This window comes from Aotus nancymaae, unplaced genomic scaffold, assembly GCF_030222135.1.
Source record: "Aotus nancymaae isolate 86718 unplaced genomic scaffold, 86718_ANA_hifiasm-v0.15.2.pri h1tg000040l, whole genome shotgun sequence".
Classification (NCBI taxonomy): Eukaryota; Metazoa; Chordata; class Mammalia; order Primates; family Aotidae; genus Aotus; species Aotus nancymaae.
This window is the reverse complement of record NW_026988454.1, coordinates 12,139,760-12,166,380: the sequence shown is the minus strand read 5'-3', so window position 1 is coordinate 12,166,380 and position 26,621 is coordinate 12,139,760. Positions and strand designations below refer to the sequence as shown.

Below are 26,621 nucleotides of genomic sequence, written 5' to 3'. Positions count from 1 at the left end.
AAAGTGAGTTCGGCCCCCTCTTGTCTTTCTCTCTGTCTTGCACACTCTGTATGCCTTCCACCATGGAATAATGCAGCAAGAAGGCCCCCACGAGATGTGGACCCCCTTGACCTTGAACTTCCCAGGCTCCAGAACTGTAAGAAATACATCTGTTTCTTGTAAGTTACCCTGACTTAGGGATTCTATTATAGTAGCAGAAATGGACTGAGACAAATGCTTCAATAGCAATTTGGATGGATTGATGGTGTGAGAGTGAGACACTCCTGAGGCTTCAGTCTTGGGTGGGTGGGTGTACTTTCACAAATTCTTCACAAGCTTCACCAGGTGAAGAGCAGAGAAAGATTTTCTCCTTGTTCTTGCAAAGGAAAGGAAGAGTAATCATCCTGAAATGCACCAGGGCATCCTCTGTAACAAAGACCTACTGGAGAAGGGGATTATCAGAGCCCTATCCTACTTGGAGGAAGAGCATTTTCTCTACTCCAGCCCCATTTAGCTTTCCTATCTTATCTAAAAGAGATGGAAGGGGTGGAGAACACTTGTGAAGGTCACAGCCCAAGGAAACAGGCCCACTAAAAGACTGAATCTTAATCAGAAGATTATAGAGCACCTGACTTTCCCCACCACATCAGTAGAACATTACTATAATCACAGTGGATTATGGTTGAAACTGGTGAAACGTGCAGATGCTCTCTGAAGAGGCATACTTACGTTAGCCCAAAGTCAACAGATTAGACAAAAACAAGTAATTTGAAGCCATGGCACCTATAACTACAGCAAACAACACAGCCCCAGCTCCTAGCCAGTTAACATACAGTCTCACACTAAAGGCCTATTTACTACCATTTTTATTAGTCAATAAATTGTTTATGGTTTTCAAAAGAAGTTACAAGGAAGCTAAAAGGCTGAAAAGATAAGGCAAATATCAGAGCCAAACTCAGATATTTGCCATTGTTGACAAACAGCCATATTTATAGACTACTCCTCTGGCATTAATCCTATTTCTTTTTCCTCCCCATTGCAAAAGAAGATATTTAGTGGTTTTTAGGAGGTTCCTAAATTTGAACCTCAAAGATATTTGAATTATCAGACAAGGAATTAAAAATAACTATAATTAATATGAGCTCTAATGGGAAAAAAAACCAGCATGCAAGAACAGATGGATAATATAAGCAGAGAGATGGAAACCACAAAAAAAGAATCAAAATGAAATTCTGGTGGGGGAGGTGGGGAAACTAACAGAAAGAAAGAATGCTCCTAATGGGCATATGAACAGACTGTGAATAGCCCAGTGAAGGAATCAGTGAGCTTGATGACAGGCTGTAAGGTACATGGATGTGCTTTGGTCAAGGAATCAGCTGAGGTGGATATCCAGGCCTGCATGACTCAGCAGGTTTAGAGTGCAGGCATATAACTCTACCTGTTATCACAGCCATGTAGCCATAACGTGGGAATGCCAACCCTTGGCTTGGAGTCACTGTTGTCTGTGAAAGGTATAACTGTCCTGCTGACACTGTTCATGGGGCTTGACTCTTGGGGCTCGGGTTGGCTCAGTTCAACATGGCTTCACATGGCAGGCATGCTGGTGCCCAGAGAAAGAGAGAGAGCCAAAGCTGTCCATCTTGCAGACGGACAGGAGGGAGCCAGGATACACCTCAGCTTGCTCATTCCCAGAGAGAGAAAGAGTTAAGCTGATGGCCCTGAAGGCAGGGAAGAGCCAGCCATGTAGCTGCAGGAGGGGGGATGGCAGGAGCCACAGAGTCAGAGCAAAGAGCTGAGATACATGTGGACAGTGTAAGAAAAGCTGCTCATAAAAAAGCTAGTTTGAGATAGCTGTGTAAGAGAGCTGCTGTTGAATAAAACCATATCCACCTGCCTGTGGACCCCCAAGTGTTCTTTCTGCTCATCCACCCACTCCCCTCAGACTTCAGCATGGGCTAGACCTGGACCTCAGGATCTGACACAGAGTAATGTAAATTTCCAAACATGAAATTTAAAGAGAACAAAACAGTAAAAAATCAAAACAGGTATCCAAGAACTGGAAGACAATTTCAAAAGGTATATCAGATGCATAACTGGAATCTGGAAGGAAAACAAAGAGAAAACAGGGAAAACATATTTTAAATAATAATGGTCAAGAATTTTGCAAAATTAATGGCAGACACCAAACCACAGATTCAGGAAGTTAAGAGAGCACAAAGCAGGGTAAATAGCCTCCCCTAAAAAGCAAACAACCAGACAACTCCCCACCCCCAAACCTACATCTGGGTATATAATTTCAATCTACAAACAACAAACAACAAAGATAATTTTGCCAGAAAGAAATAAATACCTTACTTATAGTGGAACAAGGATATGAATTACAGCAGACTTCTAGTCACAAACTGTGAAGGCATGAAAAAAGTGGAGTGAAACATTCCAACTGTTGAGAGAAACAAAACAGCAATTTAGAAGTCTATATCCAGTGGAAAAATTCTTCAAAAGTGACAGAGAAAAAGGACTTTGCTAGACAAATAAAAACTGAGACCATCCTGGCTAATATGGTGAAACTCCATCTCTACTAAAAATACAAAATATTAGCTGGGCATGGTGGTTTGCGCCTGTAGTCCCAGATACTTGGAAAGCTGAGGCAGGAGAATCGCTTGAACCTGGGAGGCGGAGGTTGCAGTGAGCCAAGATCACCCTCCAGTCTGGACAATAAGAGTGAAACTCAGTCTCAAAAAAAAAAAAAAAAAAAAAAAAAAAAAAAATCCTGAGAGAATTCATTGTCAGTGGAACTGTTTAGCAAGAAATGTTAAAAGAAGTTCTTCAGGAAGAACTGTAAAGAAAGGAAGAGTGTTGGAAAAGGAACACATGAAGCTAAAATGATTTTTAAAATTTTTTCTTATTCCTAATTGATCTAAAAGATGATTGTTTAAAGTAATAATAGTCAACAATGTATTGGAAGATTGTAGCATAGGTATAAGTGAAATGAATGACCAAAAGTGTCACAAAAGATGGGAGGGAGGAATTGGGAATACTCTCATAAGGTCCCTGCATTGCACACAATGTGGTATAGTGTTGTTTGGAAGTAAACTTGGATTACTTACAAATGCATAGTGTCAACTCTAGGGCACCTACTCAATAAAATTCTCAAAAGTGTAACTGATATGCTACAGAGGAGATAAAATGGAACCATAAAATACCTGAGTAAAATTAGAGAAAGTAAATTTAAAAAGAAAAAAAAGAAGAAATGAACAGAAAATTATAAACATGATAGATATTAATTTATCCATATCAATAATTATTTGAAATTGAATGGTTTAACATATCACCAAAAAGACGGACGTGGTTAGAGTATGTGAAAAGGATAAAAAGACCCCACCGTATTTTGTCTATAGGAAACATGTGTCTCAGACTTTATTTTCTTTGGGAGACTTGTCAAGGTTTTGAGAGTACTGGTCAGCTATTTTGTAGAATGTTTGTCAATTTGAATTTGATGTTGTTCTCATGATTAGACTGGGGTTATGGGTTTGGAAGACCGAAGAGGTAACACTAGCAGAGTGAATCGAGGGAACATTCTATCCATGTGACTTAGTGTTGTTGATGCCAACTTGAATTTCCTGCCTGGTTGTGGTGATTTCAAGCAGCAGCTAGGGTGGAGAGAGCCACCGTACAGGGTGCTGCCTTGTGGATCTTATTTCCCCAAATGATTTTGATTGTGTCAAAATTACTAGATTTTTGCCTACAGCCTCCATGGGTCTATGGCTTTGTGGACTGGAAATTTAGCTCCACCCTTCCAGACTCTCTCCTCTGGCTGTCATTGACAGGGTTACCTAGGCTGAGACTCAGAATTTATCACATGTAGCTAGAAAGACATCTGTGTCAGTATATATTTTTTCATTGTACACCCGTCACATTACGGTTCTACTACCTGATTTTTTGATATGTTGACTCAAGAACTTAACCAATATTTTTTGTCTTGTTCCTAAAAGAATATTTTGCCCAAGTTCCAACAGATTTCCAAATTAACTTCAAAACACAGCTGCATCGTAAACTAGAAACTCTCTGTGTTCACCAACTCCAAACTATACAAAGAACATGAGGCAAATATTTGACCCAATATTCCAAATAAGAAAACGTTCCATTGGTGAGTCTGTGCCTCTGTGAGGTGGCCTCCTACCTGCATGAGCACCGTGACTGGGAAATGAAGCAGGAAACAGAATCTGTCAAGGACACTTTGAGGCAGTCTTGGAAGTGCAGTGTAGCTGTCATTAACTGGGAGGGGACCCAAGCTGACGGGCGGTGCAGGTGCCCAGCAATCACCCATAGGGTGGCTCAGTTCCCACAACAGCATCACGCTGAGTGTGCAGCAAGAATGAAGAACCACAAGTGACTGGGAGTGGCAACAGCCCTTAATGAAACAGCTGACAATACCCAAATCAGTATGAGGGGTGGCAGGTCACGGGCAATCTTCTCAGAAACCATTCCTTATCTAGGAAGAAATAACATTAGCCACTCACTGGCTTCTCTGTGTAGGAGATGACTTTATGCACTATGATTTTTTTATATAAAAAAGGATAATTTAGGATCCATTGCCCCTTTCCTAGCTATGCAAGTTATAAATTACAGTGTTACAAAATGCAGCCATTTTCATTCCCAGTGGGTCTTGTTCTTTGCATGTATATTTATCCAATTGTCTGATTCACTTACGGTTGTAACTATAGGGTCTTGCTCTGGGTTTTAAAAACAAATAGCTCTAAAAAGTCAGAGCAACAATCAATTCTTTAAAACTCAGATTTGCCCTGCTTGGAGTAATATAAGGATAGCCACATGATTATCCAAAACAGCTCTGACCTAGAGACAAAAGATCTTGGTGACTCGTATGGCAGCAGAATTGTGGTTTTTCTCTTTGCTTTGGGTGGTGCTCAGTCAGGGAATATCTCTTCTGGGTGATATTGATCTCCTGTGCCTTGTTCAAAAGTGAGATGATGGGGGTCTATTTTGGATGATAAGTAGATAAGGATTATAAATTCACCTTGAGAAAAAATAAAAATAGCTCATCTGACCCTTTATTTGTCTCTTACAATAAAAGAAAGTTTACCTACTTTATATGATGCAATCTTCTTTCCTGTTCAAGCATTAGGATGAGGGATAAACCTCAAACAATCACAAATCTTTTTTTTAATTTTTATTAAATCTGCCTCAGTCTGTGCTAAAAATCATTACGACAAACTTCTGAAAGAAGAGGCCATACAAGCCTTGCAACTAGGGCCCAGCTTGATATTTATAATAAAGTCCCCTGCACAGTCCAAATTCCTAAACAACTGCCATACCATCCTACTTTTCATTTGTGAATTATAGGCTAATAACATAAATTTTCAATCTAACATTTACAGACTGCATATAAAGAATGCCTACAAATCTGGGCTGCAATAAAACAAGAATCTTAGTAAGCAATATGTATTTGGTCATCACATGGCCTCTCATAATAGCCAGCTAGCTGGGGTACTTGCTTGCTTGTGGTTGCACACGTTTATCGAACACCTGTTACGTGCCAAGCACTTGCCAGAGTCTTGGAATTGTCTTAAAACAGAACAGACATGGTGTCTCCCCTCTTACAGGTGATTTATGGGTGATGAGAGAGAAGCCCGCAGGCATTTGGGGTGCTACCACCCACTATGTGTTGGTCAAGGAAGGCCTCTAGAGCCTAATGTGTCATGGGAACTAGAACCATTTCACCAGATTTCAGGTGCCTGAAACTCAACAGGAAGAATAATTATTCCCTGAGCTTATGGCTCTAAAGACAAATCCTAGTGAAAAAAAAAAATAGGGTAAAGATTACAGCGAGACCCCTCTGCCCTTATTTTCTAAGTTTTTTTGAATCTAAAATTATTGCAAAATAAAAAGTTAAAAAACAGAAAGTAACAGAAAAAGGTAATACTTTAGGAATACTCATGAAACAGCCAGCTGTCTAGGCCTGACTTCATGGCTGTGTGACGTACACAATCCCATGGGGCCTTGCTTAGAAGGTTTGGCAGTTGGTTTAATGCTCTGCTGCCACCATCTTGAAATTCTTGAGACTTTTAACAAGGGAGCCCACATATGCATTTTTCACCAGACCCAACAAATTATATCGCTGGAACTGCTATTTTCATTAAGTTTCTTGTTGTTTATTTACTTATTTATTTTTAAAGAAATGGATATTTAATTAAGAGGGTTTCTTAGCAGGAGGCTTGGGGTGTGGGAGAGGGGATGAAGAAAGATCTCACAAAAGGGTGAGACTAGGTACCTAAAGCACATTTATTAATTAATTAATTTATTTATCTACTTCACTTGTGTCTAGGGCTAACTCTTTTAATGTAGAAATAATTCAAAAGAGTCTAGAAAAATCTATATTACTTCTCATAAAGATTACCTGTGACTTGCTTTTGTAATATATATTTTACCTTTATGACTGCATAAAATGTTATATGATAATTGGATTATTAATAAGACAGAAATAACTAGATTCTATTTTCCTGATCATAGTTACATGCCTCTTTTGCATATTTTGTGTATTGTTTCTTCTTAGAGATGGAAGTGATTTTGTATGAGGGGGAGGTACATAAGGAATGGAAAAGAATGATGGGAAAAGATAGGGAACAAGGGAGAAGAGGAAGAGGAAAAGACAGAGACAGGGAGGGAGACAAAGAGGGAGGTGAGATCATTAGGACAACTTCTCAGCAAGGGTGACATTCGAGCAGAGACCTGAATAAGAGCAAATTCTAAGTCCCTGAGAACAGAGCAGCAGAGGATCCAGCCTGCCCAGCCACAGGGAACATGTGGGAGGATGGTGGGGAGCAAGATCAGAGAGGTGTCACAGGAGACCTGAGGGACTATGGCTTTGTTCACTTTGCATGTTGAGACATGAGGTTGTAGGTATGCATTTCGAAGTTATCAGCTCTAGTAAACTGATACATGCCTCCACCCTAGAACTAGCAGGTCTTAAACCCTGGAGCCAGTAAATATTAGTTTCTAAGAAAAAAGTGATTCTGCAGATGTGAATAAATTATGGATCTTGAGATGAAGAGATTCTCTGGGATTATTTTGGGGGACACTAAAGTCCATCACCAGTGTCCTTATAAGAGGCAGAGAAAGGTTCTCACTCACAGAATTGGAGAAGGCAATGTGACCCAGAGGCAGAGCCTGCAGTGATGCAGCCACAAGCCAAGAAATGCGGGCAACCCCAGAAGCTGAATGAAAAAACGAACATATTCTTCCCTAGTGCCTCCTTAGACAGGGCATCCCTACTGACACCTTGATTTCAGTCCAAGGACACTGACTTTTGACTTCTGGGCTCCAGAACTATAAGGGAATATGTTTCTATTGCTTTAAGTCACCAAGTTTGTGGCAATTTGTGACAGCAGCACACAAAACCAATGCATTAACCCATGGATGATATTTAAGGACATGTGCTAGATGAGGTCACCAAGGGATTAAATGGAGGTGGAGGAGGGAAGGTGTGGGAAGGAGACCTCTGGCTCTCCAACACTTAGGAAATGCGAAAGGAAGAGAACTGAGCCGTCCACAAATGACATCTGTGTGCGCAGCACTGTATGTGTAGAATGGGAAAATGGTCAAATAGAACGGATTTGCCAAAACAGAGGTGACCACCAAATCCTAGCTTTTCTAGGAATTTGCAGAGTTCTTAGGTAATACACAGACCTTTCTCATAACTTATCAAAGGTAACATCTAATCCATCTCTTGTATATGTGCTGTAATCAATATCATGTATATCCTAAAGGGTAGGTCATTCTAGCTGACACAAATGTGATAATTACTTTATTTGTTTTTGTAACATACGTATGTGGATGTGTACATATATTAAATGAAAAAATCGTTCATATCAAATTTTAAAAAAAGTATAAGTAAAGTGATTCATTAAATTTTGATTCTATGTCAAGAATTAATCAGAGCCTATAGAATATGTTTTAAAATACTGGGTTTCAGTCACAGCTTAAAATAGGAATTAGTATGATGTCATGGATCTGATAGCCTGTGCCTGTCATAGTCTGATTTATGGTTGAGCAGGCAGTAATCTCTGACAAATTTAATCTTCACTGCAAAAATGTGAGTCTTTTGCCTGAGTCAATGGAGACTTCCTTAAACTTGGATGATGCATTATGCCATTTTCATTAATTTGGGTTAATATTTTCTTTGTGCAAAGCAAAATTAAATGATGAAATATGCAGTCCTTATGTGAAAGAATGTGCTCAGAAGCAAAAATACCATTAATAAAAATGGAATGCGTAGAAAGCTCTTAAAGAAAAGTCATATTACTTCAACTGAAGTGAGGGGAATAGGGTGATTGGAGTATTGGGTGTGTCCATATGAGCAAAACTGAATTTCTTCTTTAAGGTAATTAGTAACGTATGAAGCAGGAAACCCACACAGATTCATGGTAACAAAATAATATAATCAAAACAGACACTCCATGGGGGAATAGCCTGCTGGATCTGTGTAGCAATTTCAAGTTACTATTATTATTTTGCTTATTTTTTTTTCTATCCCCACTTCTCTTCTTCTATTTCTTTCTCCAAGAAGATCCTGTTAGCACAGACAAATGAAGCAAGTCAATAACATCCACCCAAATAGACAGGATATATTGAGCCAATTCAAAGGTGGGTGAACAGCAGCTGTGGTCTTGCCTGTGAAATTAGCTCAGAGGTGGCTTCTGCACAGTGAAGCATCAGAGCTCCTTCATTTCTACTTTCCTATAAACACTGAAAAAATGTGGGTTTAGATAAAAACCTATTTGCTGAGATTTTAGCATCTAAGTCTATGTATGTATGTATGTATGTATGTGTGCAAGAAGGAGGAAGACAAAAAGAGAGAAAGCCATTATTTTTCAGTCACTTTAAAAAATGTTTAAAGCAGACAGCCATGAAGCAGACTGACCTTTTATTACTTCTGAATTGAGGACAGCTTCCTCTCTTTAAAGCTTCACTTATATTGCAGGGTTGTTGTTGTTTTTTTAATGATTTTGGAAGAAACTATGGTAACTTAGGCAATGAACCCAATCAGGCTGTTGAACGTGTGGAACTGTGTACCATAAACCTTCATAGTTTCATCAATCTGACATCAGAAATTACTCAATTACAATGATTTTAGCCTAATTTTCCAGAGGCAATTAGAGTGCAAGGCTTAAACAGGAAATACTGGATCTAATGAGAAGAAAAACAAATAAAACAGGTATATGTAAATTATAGACTGATTCATTTGAAAATATTTCTTTTCAAATTTGGAGAAAAACTTGAGCATTTTATCAGATATGGAGCCATTTATAATTTTACTGGTGGTGTTCACATTTTAGGAAAGATTTCATTGTCTAAAAATTATATTGTCTTATTGGTTGTGGAAAATTATCTTATGACATGGAAGTGTTCATAATAAGGTTGAAGTGATTATGAGGTTAAAGCAGATTATAAAAACAGTAGGTTTGGGAGGCCGAGGCGGGTGGATCACGAGGTCAAGAGATCGAGACCATCTTGGTCAACATGGTGAAACCCCGTCTCTACTAATACAAAAAAAAAATTAGCTGGGCACGGTGGCGCGTGCCTGTAATCCCAGCTACTCAGGAGGCTGAGGCAGGAGAATTGCCTGAACCCAGGAGGCGGAGATTGCGGTGAGCCGAGATCGCGCCATTGCGCTCCAGCCTGAGTATCAAGAGCGAAACTCTGTCTCAAAAAAAAAAAAAAAAAAAAAAAAACAAAAAAAAAACAAAAAAAAAAAACAGTAGGTATCCTATAACATCATACAAATCCAGTTTTACCTATATATACGTGTGTGTGTGTGTGTGTGTGTGTGTGTGTGTACAGAGAAAGAAAGAGAGAAGACAGAAATTAAATGTTAACAGTAGTTACCTATGAATGTTGGAATTACAAATAATTTCCTCTTTTCTGTTTGTTTTTCCAATTTTTTTAACATGTACATTTTATTTTGTAGTATGAAATCTAAAACACATAAACACAAATTCATTTTAAAAGAAGATAATGACTTCAAGTTCTGGACTAGGACTTACCTACTATTTAAATGCTGGACTAGGGCTTACATACTATTTAAAATCATTCTACAAAACTGAATAACATGTATGAAACAATTTTCAGGCAGAGTCGGGTTGTGATCTTTGAAGAAATGAAAGTGCAAAGGATGTGCTCAACATCGACTACAGATTTTCTTCTAGGGGCTCTTTTCAAACCCAGCACAGGAAATTGAACCCAAATTGAGAACAATGGTTTCTCCGGGCAGAGGAAGCAGAGAGTGATATTGAGGCAGATGAGGTGGCTATTGAAGGCAAGTTTCCAGAGAGAAGGATGTTGTATAGAAAGGAACCCAAGATAATGTCACAAAATTTTTTGAGTCTTTGGCCAGATACTAATTTGAGCATGTTGTTGAATGCTGATGTCTAGTAGGGAACAACCACTTGGGGTTATGAACTGAAAATATCCACAGAGAGTTTGGATAATGCTGGGAGATAAAAGCTTCTGTAGGAGTAGCCAGAGTGGAGAACGAGATCAACAAAAAGTTATAACTTAGGAGTAGGACTGTGTTAGCCCTACATAACAATATGCTAATGGCCCCAAGTAAATTTCAACAGAATAAAGCATGCCATAAAAAGACCACATTTTTTAAAGAAAAACAATATAATGCAGAACTTCTAAAAGATAGCACCAACAATATTCCACATATTCCATATTCTTAAAACTTTGCTGTTTATAAAGAAGCAGAAATAAAGAAGTAAAGGAAAATAGAAAGTAAACAAATAGGAAGGAAATGAGAATTATTTCCAAGCAAGAAATAAAAATTATGACAATTCAAATTTTAGCATTTCAAAATACAAATATGAAATAAAACTTGTACTGGGTAGATTTGACACCAGATTGAATACCAGTGGAGAAAGATTAATGAACTTGAAAACAGGCGTATCAGTCAGTCTAGTAAAGAGACAGAAATCAATAGAAGACTATAAAGTGTAAAATAATTCTAAAAGGTCACCTATGACTGAGAGAAGGTAGAGAGAGAAGGACAAATTTGAAAGGCAGAGCCTTCCTGAAAGCTGAGGTTTAGACCTTGTTGGTAAAGGTAGAGGTGCAGCCCACTGGATAGCAGATAAGTTTTTTGGGTTTCGTAGGCCAAAGCTGGTCCACAGTCACCAAGCAACTGCGAAGCAACCATCTGGGATGCAGGTAACCCACAGCTGGTGAGAAGGTCCTTAGAGTAAATCTGGTGTCATCATCTGGAGGGCTACGGGAAATACACCTCTAGAGGATAAGTGAGCTGTAGCCATGAGCTAGTGCACAGAGGAAGTCGGGATGCTGCTGCAGGTGGATGGCCCTGGGTATCCAGTATCTGCATTGAGAAGTTCACAGAAAACAAACTTCTAAAGTCAGGGAAGGATACAGGGGCAGGCACACAGAAGGGGTCAGGTTGTGCTGTAGTTGGAAGTTTGGAGCATATTGGAAGGGCTATGGGAAAGTGATCACCAGGTTGAGCCAGGATTGCAAAATTACTGATAGATTACATATTTTGGGTACATGGCTAGGGCAGAGCATATTTGCACTACTGACCAATTGTGCAGCCACCAGACCAACAAGAGAAGGCCCCTGATACGGTTTGGCTATGTCCCCACCCAAATCTCAACTTGAATTATATCTCCCAGAATTCCTTTGTGTTGTGGGAGGGACCCAAGGGGAGGCTATTGAATCATGTGGGCCAGTCTTTCGCATGCTATTCTCGTGATGGTGAATAAGTCTTATGAGATCTGATGGGTTTCTCTTGCTGCCACCATATAGGAAGAGCCTTTGCCTCCTGCCACAATTCTGAGAACTCTCCAGCCATTTGGAAATAAGTCAGTCAGTCTATTTAAACCTGTTTTTCTTCCCAGCTTGGGCATGTCTTTATCAGCAGCATGAAAACAGACTAATACAACCCCATTCTTCTGAATGCTCTTTAAGCACCATCTACTGAGAAGCTTAATATTATGCTTAGTGAGAAATGTTTTTAAGACTTTCATCCATTTTTACAAAGTAGGTATTGAAAGGTAATTTGGATCTAGTAATCAATAGATTGCTAACTGTCACAACAGGGCAATAGAAATTATACAATTTGAGGTTTTACAAATTATAAATTATACAAATTTTTCAAATCCGAAATTATGCAAATTATTCAGAAAGGGAGAAAATAAACCTTACATAATTGTCAGAAACTCAGTGGCCTGTAGTATATTAGAAGTGGTCTACCTTGTATGAAACTGGAATTCTAAAAGACAAGAAAGTGCAATTGGAATGGAAAAAATATTTGAAGAAATAACGCAAAAATTGTCCAAATTCAAAGGAAACCTCAAAACCTCATAATCTAAGAAGGTCAATGAATCTTTAGCAGTAAATACACAAAGAAAGTAGCACTGAAGCACATCATAATTAAAATTTTGAAACCAAAGATAAAGAGAAAAATGTAAAGGCAGTCCAAGAAAAAGGCATAATGTGCATGTAGGGGAACAGCAATCAGAAAAACGGCCAATAGTGTATGACACACAAGTGAGAAGACAATGGGTAAGGAGTAGGAAAAAATAGTCATTGTGAATTCTATATGCAGCAATACTTATTTTTTAAGAATGGAGAATGAAATAAAGATACTTTCAGAGAATCAAAAGTTGAGTAAATGTCACAAGTAGAACTGCACTATGTAAAATGCAAAAAAAAAAAATTAGACTGAAAGGAAATGATATTAAATGGAAGCTGAGAACTACAAGATTAAACAAAAAGCATCAAGAAATGGCAAATATTGGGATAATATAAAATAAATTATTTTTATTTTTATCATATCCTTAAAAGATTATTGATTATTAAAATAACTATGAATTTAGGATTTACCATATGTAGAAGTAAAGCATTAATATATAAGACAATAGGAGCATACCAGAGAGCAGAGGGGTCAATAAAATTACACAATTGCAAGGTTTTTACACAGGAATAAACGAAATATCTTATATAGTTTATGAAAGACTATGATATTATTTGAGAATAGACCATGGTAAGTTAAAAATGTATATTATAATTTCTAAAGGAACATTAAAATAAATTTGAAAAAAGAAAAATATATAACTAAAGAGTCAATAGGAGATTAAATGAAATAATAAACATAAATGAGTCATCCCAAAAAAGGTAGGAAAAGAGTAACAAAAGAGCTAAAGACAGATGGGATAAATTGAAAACAAATAGGAAGATGGAAGACGTAAACCTGTCAATAATTACATTAAATGTAAATGTAATAAACAATCTGATATAAAGGCACAGATAGCCTGGATTTAAAAAAAAATCAAAATCCAACTGTATGCTATTTGTAAGAGGAATGGTTTACTATTAAGATGGCTTAAAGTAAATGGATAGAAAAAGAACACCAATAATAAAAATGTTAAAGTGCCTATATTAATATCAGAAAAGTTACACATCTAAAAATGTTATAGACAAACATAAATATTTTATAGATGACAAATACTTTATAATGTTCAGGAATTAGAAAATAGAGAAATATTCCATAAATGTCAGTGATAAGGAGGAAGTTTTTAAATAATAAAACAATAAATTTATCATAATGACATCACAATCTTAAAACATGCACTTAACAACAGAGATTCAAAACAGGAAGAAAAACTGAAATAAAAAGGTAGGAATGAACAAGTCTACAATTACAGTTGAAGTTAATACTCCTCTTCCAGGCAATGATAGAACAAATGGATAAAATTTGGAAACAATGTAAAAGGTTTGAACGGCACTATAAAGTAATTAACATAATTTACATATTTTGAACACTGCACCCAATAACTGCAGAAGGCACATTCTTTCCAAGTACAATGCAAATAGAATATTCACTAAATTAATACAAATGATAACACCAAAGGATTTCAATATTCTTCAATATGTTTTCTAATTAGACCAGAATTTAATTAGAAATCAATAACAAAAATATATCAGGAAAATCCTAGATACTTGGAGATTAAGAAACACATTTTAAATAACACATGGTGCTAAGAATAAATCCCAATATAATTTAGAAAATATTTTATACTGAATTATAATGAAATTTGTGGGATACAGCTAAAGCAATGATCAGCTAGGCCTGGATAGTTAAAGACTTACATTCCAAAAGAATAAAAGCTTTAAGTCAACAATCTAAGTTATCAACATGGTAAATTAAGGAAAAAAGTGCAAATTAGAAACAAAGTAAGCAGAGGAACAAAGTAAGCAGAAGATTTTGCTCTTAGCAAAAATCAGTGAAATTGAAAATGGACAAATAGTAGAGAAAAGCAATAAAAACAAAAGTTGGTTCTTGGAAAATATTTTTTCAAATGATAAGCCCATAGAAAAACTGGTCAAGAAAAAGAGAAAAAAGAAGAAAAAGGGAGGGGAGAGGCTGAAAGAAAGAAAGAGTGGGTAGAGAGAAAGGGAGAACCACAGAATACAATATCAGAATGAACAGGTATGTCTTTATGGAGCCAGAGATTAAATAACATTTAGGGGAACATGAGCAACTTTATACCAATAAGTTGACAACTTAGTTAAATTTGGTAAATACCTTCAGAGTCACAAATTACCAAAACTGACACAAGAAGAAAGATAAATTTTGAACACACCTGTATTTGTTAAAATGCTGAGTTCATAATTAAAAACCTTCCTACATAGAATATTCCAAGCCAAACATTTAAGGAAGAAATAGTCACAATCTTACAGAAGCTCAGTCAGAAAATAAAGGATGAGATAAGCATAAACCTGATAATAAAACAGGATAAACATAGTACAAGACCAACATCTATCATAAAGATGGATACAAAAGTCTTTAACAAAACATGAGCAAATTAAATATAGTTATAATAAAAAGAATAATATATCATGATCAATTGGTATTTATCCCAGGACAGCAAGGTTAATTTAACATTCAAAAATCAATTAATATAATTTTCTACATTATCAGAATTTTTAAAAAGTCATCATCTCAGATGACAAAGAAGCATTTGATAATATTTAACACCCCTTCAGGATTAAAAAGAAACCCCTATTTTGATTTTGATTTTCTTTTTCTTTTTTTCTTTTTTTTTTTTTGATTTGAGAAAGTTTATCTGGAAATGAATTAGAATGTGACTCCACTTGTAAATCTGTAAGGACTTACAAAATATGCACATTTCCATATTAAAAAGGAAGAGGTTAGATGTAACTAAACTCAGTGCATTAAGGGGCATTTGCTACATTTATATAGTTTCAGAACATTTGGAAATCATGATTAAATTCTCAGTAATCTGATATTTTTCTTGCCAATATCATCTCTTGGCAAACCAGAATAGAAAGTAACTTCCTCAATTTAATTTTAAACACATGAAAAGCTGACATTAACATAACGGACATTAACATGACGGACAAACAGTGCAAGCTTTCCCCAGGAGTAGGAACAATACAAGGATGTACATGTCTACCAATTACAGTATATCTAACATTAAACTGGTGATTCTAACCTGTGCAGTGCAGCAGAAACAAAATAAAAGGCACATATATCAAAAAGGAAAAAGCAAAACTCTCTTTGTTCACAGACTGGTTTTATGAGAAGAAAATCCTAAGAAATATATAAATTTAACAAGGTCACAAGACACAAACTCTAAAGGCAAATTTTAATGTATTTTGACAGAGAAGTTAATGAGCATTGCAAAATGAAATTTAAAATACCATTTACAATAGTGTGAAATACATAACATAATTAAAAACATATTCAATGTGTGTGTGCAATACCATTATACTAAATCTAGAAATTAATGCTGAAATTTTAAAAGATGTAAATTGATGAAGGGCTTATTCCATGTTCATGGACTGGAAGATTCAATAACATGTCAATTCTTTGCTAACTGAAGTTTAATGCCAGTTATACTTTTAGCAGGTATTTGGTAGAAATTGAAAAGTTGTTCTAAAATGTATATGCAGAAACAATCAATAATGGTCAAAACTATGCTGAAAAGAATAACAAGATCGTATAGTTTATACTATCCAATTTCAAGACTTACTGTATAGTTATTGTAGTTTAGACAGTGTGATTTTGGTGAGTTGATAACCAGTTGATTATTGGATCAGAATAGGGTTCAGAAATAAACATAGAGGACGTGTTAATTTTTTGCTCACTTAGAGGAACTACTAATTTTTGACCAATGTGCAAAGGTAAATTAATGGAGAAAGGACAATCTATTCAACAAATGATGCTGGACAAATGAGAAATCAGTGTAGAAATAAATGGACCTCAATTATTATATCATTCTATACACAAAAATTAATTTTAGATAAAATCAAGAATGTAAATGCTTTGAAAGAAACACATTCGAGAATTTGTTTTCAAATTTGGGTAGATAACTTCATAGAATAGGAAAAGGCAATAAATCTAAAAAAAAAAAACCATGATAAATTAGAGCTCACCACACTTAAAACCTTTTGTCATCACAAGACACTTAAGGAAAATGAATAGGCAAGACTACAACTAAATATTTGACTGCAACTAAATTTGCAAAGCATCTATTTTATATCCAGAAACTATAAAACTTCAGTATCTTCAAATTTTAAGTTTAATTTTAATTTTAACTTCAATTAAAAAGCCAAAAACATCATTACATTGGGCAAAAGATTTAAACAATCACCTCAAATAAAAGACACACAGATGATCAATATGCACATGAAAATGTGATCAAAATTACTCCTCAGAGAAATGAAAATCAAAACCACAATATACCACTACAAACTCATTAGAATTACTATAATTAAAAAGACTGGAAATATGAAATGTTGGCAATAATGTAGAATTGGAACTCTCTTCCACAGATGGTAGGAGAGCACAATGGTACAGCCATTTTGAAAAACATTTTGATAATTTCCTACAAAGAGATGAATGTATATATCTAGGACTCAGCATTCTACTCTGGTATTTTTCTCAGAAGAACATTCATAGATACTTTATTCACAGCAATCAAAAAACCCAAAGTCTATCAATGGATGAATGAATAATTTTTGGTATATTCACAGAATGGAATGCTAATTATAAGTAAAAGAGACAAACCATTGATATACACAATAACGTGAATGATTCTCAAAAAATTGCTGAGCAAAAGAAATCAGACACAAAAGAGAATATTCTGTATCTTTCCATTTGTAGTCATTCAAATTAGGCAAAATGAATCCTTAGTGAAAACAAATCAGAAAAGTGATTACTTCTGGGTAGAAAGCATTAACCGGGAAGCATGCATTAATTTTACGAGATGGATATTTCGTGTATTGTTTACAGAGGTATGTCCATATAGAAAAAGAAATTGAATTATATGTGTGAAAATGTTATGTTAAAAACTGTAAAACTGAAAAATTGAACTCTTGTTAGATTTACTTTTTGTTGCATCATGTGTTAGCAATTCTGAAACTACATTTTTAATTTTCTAGTCTTGAACAAATGAGTGCATATATTAAAAATAATGAGATACATGTTTCTCACTGGAGTGTAGAATTATGACATGAAACAATAGAATGTGTCCAGTAGTGTTGAAGTGGAATTGGAGGTATTTGTATGAGCTCATAGTTTTGTAAAGATAAATATAGGGGAGTGTGTGTGTGTGTGCATGTGTGTGTTTGTGCGCATGCATGTGTGTGTATATAAATTTGATGAGTCACACATGGCAATGAGTACACCCAGTGCTGAGATCTTGGTTTCAAAATACCATTCTCTTCTAGAAGGGACTAGAGCTGCCTGAATGAAAAGATAATTCCAGGCATGGAGCAGGGAAAGCACATAATATTTTCCGAGCTTCTTTTGTGCCACAAAGTTAAGAAAGCCTTAAAGAATGATGAAGATCATATTGAAAGTACCTAGAAACCAGCTAAGAGGGGCTCTCTTTTACCCTAGGACAAATTAAGAATCTAAGTAAATAATGATAGTAACGGATTATAAGCCATTGACAAAAAGTATAAATCCATTCTGATATATATAATAAATGAACAAATAAGCAAACAAACAGGGCAAAGGGAAACCTCCTTACAGTAGAATGCTGCCTTATGAATATCAAAGGGATATGGGTTCAGAGATCCACACTTAAAACCTTTGCTCATCACAAGTATCTTTTCACATGTGGATCGATACTTCACAGAGCAAAGTGATATGGTTTGTATGTTTACTCACCCCAAATCGCATCTTGAATTATAATCCTCATCATTGCATGTCAAGGGCAGGACCAGGTGGAGGTAATTGGATCATGGGGGCAGTTTCCCCCATGCTGTTCTCGTGATAGTGAGTGAGTCTCATGAGATCAGATGGCTTTATAAGGATGTGGCATTTCCCCTGCTTGCATGTACTTATTTTGCTGCCTTGTGAAGAAGGTGCCTGCTTCTTCTTTGCCTTCTGCCATGATTGCTAGTTTCCTGAGGCCTCCCCAACAATGTGGAACTGAGTCAGTTAAACCTCTTTCTTCTATAAATTACTCATTCTTGGGTATTTCTTGATAGCAGTGTGAGAATGGACTAATAGAGAAAGCATACAGTATTAAAGTGGGAATGAGATCAGTTAATGCTAAAAGTATCAGGTGAGAAGTTTATGAAGTATGGGATACTTGTGTAGTCTCAAAGTATCTCTCATAAATAGTTTACTATTTAACGAGGGAAAACAGTACCTTTATAGAGGAGAAACTTGTCAGTTATCACTCAAACCAGGCAATAAAGGTTATTGTCAACAATGTGGGGACAAATTGACATCACACACCTCCTGATATTGTTCAATAAGAACACAAACATTTCAGTGGCAGTACTGAGAAAAATATATAATCATACTGCAATAGTGAGGAAATATCAGAAAAACCTAGACTGAGACATATTCTACACAATATCTGGATGATATACTTTAAAAGATTAAGGTCATGACAGAGGCTGAGGAAAACTGTAGATGGAATGCATGCTCTTCAGTTAGATCCTGGAGTGGGAAATGTGTATATATAATATGTTTTGTATAAATATGTATGTGTATGTATATTCATGTCTCTCTACAAAAGATACTATTGGGAAAATTGATACATTTAAAAATGCAGTGTGGATTAGAAAATGTACCGTATCCGCATTAAATTATATTTCCTGATTTACATAATTGTACTTTTCGTATTGAAGAGATGCCATTTTCCTTAGGAAGTAAATATTAAAGTATAGGGGATGGTGGTAAAAGGTCCTGATATTTCCTATTTCAAATGGAGAGAAGCAGAAGGTGAAGGAAGAGGAAGAAGAAGAGAGGAAGGACCAAAGGGAGAGAAAAATGTGTCAACAGGTACACAATGATTGAATCTGGGTGAAGGTCCTGTGGAAATTCCATGTACTATTCTTACAACTTTTTTATAAGCTTGAAATTATTTAAAAAATGTAGAAGTCAAGGGGAAAAATGGGGAAAAGACTTGGATAGATACTTCACAAAGCAAGGTATATAAGTATATATTGTGTAATAAACAAATTAGAGTAATTAGCATAGTCATCATATTGTACCCCATAAACATGTGCAATTATTATGTATCAATTCGGAAAAACAAGGAAATTAGGAATGTGCCAGTTTGTTTCCTGGAGGACTGTTGTGGTTTGAGGCCGTATAGCGGGCAGTAGGAACCTAACCCAAGGCAGCTTTGCGGTGGACTTCAGGGCCATCAGGTGCTGTGGACTCCCTCAGAATTATTCTCAGTGTTCTTCACAAAGCTGTGCAAGTTGTGGCTACATGGCCTGAAATCATGAGTACCAGTCCCAGTATCTGTGTGTTTTCTTGGTTCATGATGGCATAGATAACAAATGCTGGAAATTGTATTGAGCTCTTTCTTTTCTGGAGCAGAAGTCTCATTCAGTTAAAATCAACTGTAAGGAGAGAGTAAGGGGGAAAATAGCTTGCTGTACAAGTTTAGCTAAATGGAAGGAAAATATATAGGCCTTTAAAGGTTTAGCCATGTTAAAAGAGATCTGGTGTTTTAAAGTCATCTTTAGAAGATGCCAGATGTTTAAAGAGTCAGCAGGCGGCAAGGCTGGAGGTCACCAATGAACAGCTCACCAGATCCAGCTGTGCTCTTCACAGGGAGTAGATTTTAGAGAAAAAAGGAACTGAAAGGAGAAATCTAAATGTCAGAACTAGATGAACTGATTACCCACATTATAAGAAGAATGAAACCCCAAGAACAAAACTGAATATTCATTAAATTACTAGTGGCTTTCCCAGTAGAGCATTGGTCAGAAAGGAATCCCTGTAAGATGTTTCTCCTAAGGGTTGGCCTTCATGTGAAAAAAGTAGGTTTCACTCCTCTGTACAGATTCCTTCACTTCTTCCTTTAATTCAGTATCTCCTCAAGGGACTATGTTAAAAAACAAACAAACAAACAAACAAACAAAAACACTTTCTCTTCCTGGGTCCTCGAGGGGTGTGGTTTCAAAGGCGGGAATTTCCCAGTTCCTGCCTTCATCCGGGAACCAGAGGGATTTCAAATGTAAAATGCTTTGTCTGGGTTTCCTGTGTGCGTGGGCCAGGCAGGGAAAGCCAGGTGGGGCTCTTTGTCCCAAAATCGGGCTGAAAGCGCTGGGAGGAGGGGGCTCTGTAACTCAAGAGATGTGGACCAAGTAGCTAATCTGGTATAAGAGTCAAAGATTAATCACGCCAGAGGAAGTCTGAAAGAACTCCTCTCATTGTAGGAGAACATGAATGGCCAGGGAATGACTTAAGGGTTAAAACTTAAGCTGGTCCTTACCTGAAGGGATTTCCTGCTCTGGGTTCCCCTCCCACAACAGCGTGGGAGCTGTCTCTCACTCTCTCTGTCTAATAAATCGCTCGTCTGCAAAACTCTTTGGGTCCACAATATTTATTATGGTAAGCTCACCATGCCTCTGGGATCCCTTTCCCCATTCTTCAGGGTAAGAGAGGCCAAGAACCTCCAAGCTCTGGGAGCTGGGGACGCCTCCCCGGTTACATCCTGTTGCTGGAATCAAGGGCACATATCTTGACATGAGCACTTCCTTTTCCTCCTATTCCTACAGAAAAGATATGGATTGTTTTGAGGATACTTTCTGCCAAGCGATTATTTTGGATATCACAGCTGTCAATAGTAATTAATAGTAAAAGCAATTCCTTTACACCAAAGATGTTCCTGAGTCCCCCTTATATCTGCCTTTCCCCTAGTCCTGACAAATACCCACGCTGTGAAAAAAATAATAATGAGTGGGTTGGGTTGATCCACTTTCAAACAAACGTGCTACTGAAGGCAAGTGTGGGAGCCAAACCTTGGCCCCCTAAAGATTTGCTGAAAATAACTGACAAGAGGAAAATTGACTAATAGGAAAGGCATACAAATTTATTTAATGCGCATATATGGGAGTCTTCAAAATGAAGACCCAACTTCCCAGTGAGGCACAGAAGTTGATATACCATCTTGAGGTTACAGAAAGAGTGAAGACTTGGATCCTGGCAGAAGAGGTTATGGGAGAGTGGGAAGAGGAATTCTATTGATGTGCAATAAATGATTACTAGGGAAAATAATTGGAACAGAAATTAACTTGTAAATAGTTCTCTTTGGAATTTAAATCATCATTGGAGACAGTCATTATCTTGAAAAAGGGTCTGTGCAAGTGTGGTTACATGTTTGGTCTTCTTTCTGTAGTGGATAATGGGATAGCAGGGAGGGGAACAGGAGCAATTGTTCTCCTGGGTGAGTCAGTCCTGCCTTCATGTTGATAGGAGAAAACTCCTCTAGTTCTTATTGATCTCTATGAGGCTATAACTTAAAATACTCAGATTGCCATATTTTGGGGTGAAATATTTTGAGTTTCCTCACAAGGAGCCTGAGACTCCTCTCTTTTCAAAAATATTCTCTCTTATTTTTAGCTTAGAAAGCTGCTATTTCTTCGGAGATTACATTTTTGCCCAAATGGAAGCTTTATAGACTTATAACTCTTAGAATAGTGTTTTATAAATAAAATGTATATAAATATTTTCTTTAAAAATATTGATATCACATGGAGGAGTGTGATGAGCTCTTATATGATTTTTACTGTCATCGAATTTTTGGAGAAATTTTTAGGCCCACGTGGAAACAATACTCAGGCCGAGCCTGGCATTTCAATGTGAATGAGGAAGAAGTGGCTCTAGTTTGATGCATAAAAGAACGTAGAAGAGCTCCTCTTGTGTGTAATTTCTGCAGTGGAACCAGTGGAAGCCAGTTTGGTGGCTAATTGCACATACATGTTCTGTTTGTGATTCATTTACAAACACTTGTCAACAGAGATTTGAATCCCTGTGGTGCTGGATCTGAGGAATATAAAAGGACAAATTAGTAGAACTGACTCACTCATGAGAAGCTGTAAGTTAACCTATTTAGTGTAAGACTAGGCGTCAGAAGACAGCTGTCTTTCAAATTGTGTCACTACAGTAGTCATTTCTCTCTCTGTGTGTGTATATATGTGTGTGGACATGAATTGTTGCATAATTTAGTTTTCTTTTGTCGACAAAAGAGCCAAACTATTTAAAGAGGTTTATTCTGAGACAAATATAAATAACCATGGCCTGAGGCACAGTCTCAAGATATCATGAGAATATGTGGCCAAGGTGGTTGGTTTGCAGCTTGGTTTTATACATTTTTAAGAAGACCAAAGACATCAATCAATATATGTGAGGTATCCATTGGTTGGTCTAGAAAGGCAGAGCAACTGGAAGTGGGGGCAGGCTTACAGGTCATAGGTGGATTCAAGATTTTCTGATTGACAATTGGTTGAAAGAGTTAAGCTATTATCTAAACACCTGCAATTAATAGAAAGGAGTGTCAGGGTTAAGATAAGGGGTTATAGAGGGCAAGGTTCTTATTATGTAGATGAAGTCTCATATGTGACCACCTTAAATAACAATAAATGGCAAAGGTCTTCTATTTAGGCCTTTAAAAGGTGCTCTAGACTCTGAGCTCATCTCTTCAGAAACAGAAAAAGAGCTGGAAAGGTAAGGGGATTCTCTACAGAATGCAAATTTCCTCCACAAGAGACAGCTTTGCAGGGCCATTTAAAAATATGTCAAAGATATATGTTTTGGGGTAAAACATTTTGATTTGTTTTCAGGGCTTTCTGTCTGTCATGTGATGCCACACTAAAGTCAGGTTGGAATTTGGTATTTTATTGCTGCAAAGAATGTTTTGTTATTCTTAAGATCTCTGTTTTAATGTTAATACTGGTCAGCTGTGCCTAATTTCCAAAGCTATGAGTAAAATGAAGCATGTTCCACCCATATCCCTTCCCATCATGGCCTGAATCAGTTTTTTTAAGGTTTCTTTGAAATTCCCTTACTGAGAAAAGGGGACCATTCAGTTGGGTGGGTGGCTTAGAATTTTATTTTTGGTTTACACTTTTGTAAATTATTTTACCTATCTTTGGTTTCCCCCAACAGTTTGTAATGAATTCAAATTTAATACAGATATCTATATATAATTTTATGAGAGGATTATGTGAATTATATAAGTTGCTCATTTAACGCATTTCACTTAAATGAGTTAAATTAATACATGTAAAGTACAAGAAAATGTAGCTCTTAAGGGGGATAAAGTCATATCATTGTTAATCAAAAGGAAACAATTTAAACAACTTAAAGTTTCCCCAAGAAAAGAAATACTCCATGAGTACAATTGTGTAATTTCTTGTGATTGTTAAAATTTATCCCTGGTTCCTAGTTAGGAGTGGAGGACAACAACTGTAAATTAGAAAGGGCTTAGAGAATATGCTAGCAAATGTGAACAAAAATAATGTTTTAAGAGGAAAGAAAATGGTGGGGAAGACAATGGATAAGATCATTTCCTGTGACAGCCTTCAGGTGGCGCTATTATCCCTTAAGAGCTAAGTTCCTATCCACCCGGTTGAACTCCTCCAGCCCAGAGGGTGCAAGAGTAAAAAAGGAACAGGTGTAATTAGACGAGGGAAAAGGTAGGATGTATTCATCTGGTAGGAGATATTAATAAAGTGTATGTCTGAAACTTAGAATGTCTGTAAACAGAAATGCAAAACATCTAAAGAGAGAGGAGTTCTATAAATTGTATTACTGAAGTAGTTTTTTAAAAATGTTTGTTTAAAGCAAAATGGGTTGAGTTTTTGGAAAGAAACTCCTGGTGGTGTTTTCCTGATGTTTCATGTATTTGATCTGGCACGTTGAGCTCAGTGAGCAAAATAATGTATGCTTGATTGAATTTATATGCTGACATGTCTAAATAACACTGGCTAGCTCACCTCTCTCTGGCCTTCTATTTGCAAGCCAATATTGCAAACAAATTAATATATAACTACACGAAAAGGTTCTTATTTCTCTGTTGTCTTGGCATCCATTTACCTGTCCTGAGAAGAACAGATCAGCCATTTTTAAAAATCCATATCAAGAGAGATTATAACAATTACCTATGCAGTCAGTCTGTATCATTAAGTATAAATGAGTCTGTGATGAGAAGAGTCAAAGCTCCATTTTCTTAGTCTTAATTTTAGTTTTTATTTTTAGATACCTAATTTGCTTTCACATTTGATACCTTAGACAAAAGCATAGTCAACTGCTGATCTCTTGGTTTTCCCTGCCGTGCGTGTAATTGGACACTCTCTTAGCGAGGGCACAACTGTTCACACAGATACCACAAAGCAATGAAGACTGCTAGATTAAAAAGAAATCTTTTAATATATTTGTGATTAACTGGTAACCATAATAAGGAGTTTCAGGGAAATAGAAATAAACAGAAAAGGTTAACAAGGTAGGACACCGAGATGATTATTTGCGTGGGAGGAAGAAAGGCAAAACAACGCCCAAAGCGTTCTATCTGCATCCACCTGTTTGATAAATAAGTAATGGGGAAAAAGAATTTCTGCCCTCAGATGTAGACATTTTGCATACTTCTAGCTGTGACCTTTGTACATGGCCACAAGTTCTACGCTAAAGAGCAAGTCTATGAATTATGTAAAATGAGATGATTCAGAAGATTTGGGTTAGAAATATGTAGCTTTGCTTTCTTTACTGCTGTTGAGGACAGAGAGCTCTTCCTAGTGTCTTTTTTTTCCTCCATAGAGTTTTGAGTATATGTCTTTTAATTTTCTTGACAACTTTGTTTACTTATTTATTGTCTAAAAGACTGCCCAAAAGATGGTCCAAAAGAAAGTCATTCCGTCTAAATAATAGCAGATCTAATTGTTAGAATAAAAAATTATTGAGATTGCAATCTATCAAGGTTGATATCATAAGATTAAACTTTAGGTTTGTATCTTTGAGGGCAAATGCTAGATAAATGATAGTTTTAAACAACGCTATGTTGGCTCATTTCCAAAGGTGCCTGTCAGGAAAGTGTCAGTAATGCTGAGAAGCCCTGGGAGATGTGGTTCTTGACCAGATGCTTAATATCAAAGCAGATAAGAAGATGGCAAGCAATTGACCAAAACTACAGAACCTGAGTGATGGGCACAGTGATTTCTGGTAGCCGATTTCAATTATGTAAAGAAAAAGGAAGATCTAGCCATACTTACTAATGGGGAACAAAAGACTGAAAATAAGAGATATGGTAATAAAATAGCTACTATTCCTGTGAAATACGAGGCCTCAAACCAACCCACGACTGGCTTGAAGAAGGTGAATTACTCCTCCTTTTGAGGAGGGAAAGGACATAAGGAAAGCATGTCTTGTTAAGATGAGAACCCTGATTTTTTAATTATAACACTATTAGGTTGGGTTTTATTTTATTTTATTTTTTTAGCATTTAATGGGCCAGATGCCAAGTTTTATACACAACTATATATAATCTTTCTGATAACCTTGTGAGATACAGATAAGGAACTAAACCACAAAGAATTGAAATAACATCCTCAAGGTCAATGAGAATTGGAATTCATACCCAGACCAAACCCAGAACTTAGAACCAACATGCCCCATTGCCTTCACACCTGATGTCCCAAGACAGCTTAGTTTCACAATGTGGTCCAAAATGCATGCTTTTCTAACATGCTGTCATTCATATTGCAATCCAGGAAGACCATCTTTTTAGCATCATAGAATTATACAAACAATTATTTTCTTTTGTCATTGCAAGGTGGTTACTATGGTTTCTTCCCTTTTTTTTGGTTTCTTTACCTGAGACCTTTATTGACATGTTTCCACTACTCTAACTGGTATTCAAATCCTCTCTGCATCAGACTTTTATTATGTCTGTGCCGCCTCATTGCCTTAGGCTCTCACCTGGTAGAAAACACCCCCGGCCTGCAAAGATACATGGATTTGCACTCATTAACACCATTACACTTAAAATAATCCATTTATTTCTTTGGCCTTTAAAACATAGCTTTATTAGGTTTGTTTAGGGGTCAGACTTCGATTATGTACCTTGAAAAAAATCAAAACCTATAATGAGACCAAAATAAAACCAGGAAGTTTCTAAGTCTGTACAGAAAAGACCACAAATTTTTTCACTTGCTCCACTTAGTTTGAATGAGCTGGTAATATTTATAGAGAAGTCAGTATGCTCACAAAACTGTCTATCAGGAGCCTAAGTCATGATTCATAATAAAAATGTGTTTCAAATACTTTATGATCTATA

The 26,621-nt window shown here is 36.5% G+C and overlaps 1 long non-coding RNA gene across 1 annotated transcript in view; it reads right to left on the bottom strand.

Annotated features, from left to right (window-relative positions):
• Positions 1–1,130: 1,130 nt before the first annotated feature.
• Positions 1,131–26,621, bottom strand: part of LOC135268321 (uncharacterized) — a 38,566-nt gene continuing 13,075 nt past the window's right edge. The window contains exons 2-3 of the long non-coding RNA XR_010336574.1: positions 2,330–2,419; positions 1,131–2,079 (exon numbers count right to left, since the gene is read on the bottom strand). This is a non-coding gene — a long non-coding RNA (uncharacterized LOC135268321). The remainder of the gene's footprint in view (positions 2,080–2,329; positions 2,420–26,621) is intronic.